This window comes from Gossypium arboreum, chromosome 9, assembly GCF_025698485.1.
Source record: "Gossypium arboreum isolate Shixiya-1 chromosome 9, ASM2569848v2, whole genome shotgun sequence".
Classification (NCBI taxonomy): domain Eukaryota; kingdom Viridiplantae; phylum Streptophyta; class Magnoliopsida; order Malvales; family Malvaceae; genus Gossypium; species Gossypium arboreum.
Genome location: NC_069078.1, coordinates 17,744,484 through 17,746,793, shown reverse-complemented (window position 1 = coordinate 17,746,793; position 2,310 = coordinate 17,744,484). Strand labels below are relative to the sequence as shown.

At 36.0% G+C, this 2,310-nt stretch overlaps 1 non-coding gene across 1 annotated transcript; it reads right to left on the bottom strand.

Moving 5' to 3' along the window:
* Positions 1-1,404: 1,404 nt before the first annotated feature.
* Positions 1,405-1,511, bottom strand: LOC128281163 (small nucleolar RNA R71). The gene has a single exon (XR_008271375.1). It is a non-coding gene; the product is annotated as a small nucleolar RNA R71 (small nucleolar RNA).
* Positions 1,512-2,310: the final 799 nt, after the last annotated feature.

The window sequence follows — 2,310 nt, the reverse complement described above, 5'->3', positions numbered from 1 at the left end:
GATGAAACCTAAGATAAATCTTATTATCTTTTGAATTATATGATAAATACTTGTTCTTATTCTTAATTATGAGTTTTAATTCTTGCTTTAATATTTCAGGATATTAATTCAGGTTTTGATGTGCTTATTCAGTGGAGCAAAAGTCCCTGTTTAAGAGTAGATCCTCCATAATTAAGCGGAATTGCATGCAACCCTAGAAATAGGGTGACATAAATCTGTCGGATGAGAGTCAAATCTAATAAGGGAATCCATAGATTGAGTTAAGGCGACAATAGGGGTTTTAATTAGAAAGAGATTTCAATTAATCAACCTAAAGTCAGTTGTTTTTAGTCTTGAGAGAGATATTAACATAAATCAGGGATTTCTACGGATTAAGTCAAGTGATAAATCATCTAATTTAGAAGTAATAAGTGAAGTCTAGGTGGATTCTTCCTTGGATATTGTCTTCTCCATTTATTTTCCAACAGTATTTTCCAACTTTTACCTCTGTCATGTTCTTAGTTAATTAAATAGTTAATCTTTGTTTAAAAACATCCCTTTAATTCTTGGGCTAGATAATAATAAGATAGTAATTACTAGTACTTTTAGTCCTTGTGAATATGATATTTCCGATCTCACCACAACTATACTACTATTCGATAGGTGCACTTGCTTTAGTCGAATTTTTAGTTAGTTTAGCGACCATCAAGTATTTGGCACCATTGCCGGGGACTAAGATATTAGGAACTCTTTATTTTTATTACTTTAGGAATTTTTTTATTGCAATTTATTTTTTTTAATTACTAACTTTTCTTTTATTTACTTCTGACAGGTTTTTATAACTTATGACTAGAAGAAACCAGTCTGAACCTCTACTTTTTGACAATGAAATTGAAAGCACAGCTCGTAGAAATCGTAGAGAAATAAGGTGAAGTTTACGATATATAGAGGAAGAGCACGAGGACAACACCACTAATACCGAGGAGATGGCTGAAAATAAAAAAAAATATGCTACCTCCTGTGGTTGATACAAATCCAGTGAATCAGAATCCTGCTCTTTGTACTATGTACGACTATGCTAAGCCCAATTTAACAGCAACCGAATCGAGTATGGTTAGACCTGCTGCTGCTTCAAAAAATTTTGAACTGAAACCTAACACAAATCAAATGATACAACAGTTTGTTTAGTTTGATGGTTTGCAGGACGAGGATCCAAACACTCATTTAGCAAATTTTCTAGAAGTCTGTGACACCTTTAAGATCAATGGCATTTCTGATGATGCCATTCATCTTCTGTTATTTTCATTTTCATTAAGGAACAAAGCTAAACAATGGTTGAACTCGTTACCACGAGGTTCCATCACTACTTGGGAACAAAAGACAGAAAAGTTTTTACTAAAGTATTTTTCGCCGGCTAAAACGGCAAAGTTGAGGAATGATATCTCTTCTTTTGTGCAAATGGATTTAGAAACTCTTTACGATGCATGGGAAAGGTACAAGGACTTATGGAGAAGGTGCCATCACCATGGGTCCCCCTTATGGCTACAGGTTCAAAATTTTCACAACAGTTTGAACCCCTCAACTAGGCAAATGGTCGATGCAGCTGCCGGTGGAACCATAAATAACAAAACACTTGAGGAGGCTTATGAATTTATAAAGGAGATGTCACTAAGTAACTATCAGTGGCAAGTCATGAGAACAAAGCCAACAAAATCAGCTGGTGTTTTCAACCTAGATGCAGTCACCATGATATCAAACCAGGTAGAACTCTTGAATAAAAAGATTGACGGTTTATGTGGTTCTACGCAGGTACATCCTGTGATGCAGTGTAACACAAGTGGAGGAGGAATGAATAATACAGAATGCCTAGCCTACGACCTTAGCACTACAAACAAACAAGTCAACTATATGGGTAACAATTCTAGACCTCAGAATAACCCCTATAGTAATACTTACAATGCAAGTTGGAGAAACCACCCAAATTTCTCATGGGGAGGCCAAGTAAATCAGAGACCACCACCCCCTCCAAGCTTCCAACAACAACCTTACCAGCAAAAGAAAAAGCCGAACCTTGAAGAGATGATGACAAAGTTTATTTCAGTGGCAGAAACTCACTTCCAATACATTGAAAACCACACTCAAAAATCAGCAAGCATTGATTGAAGGGCTCAAAAATCAAACTGGTCAACTTGCCGGGATGATTTCAGAATGACCACAAGGTAGCTTACCAAGTAATACCGAAACTAACCTAAGGAAGCAACTTCCTATGATTACTGTTCGAGATGAAGAAGGGTTAGTTGAAGATGAACTAAAATCAAGACAAGAAGATGT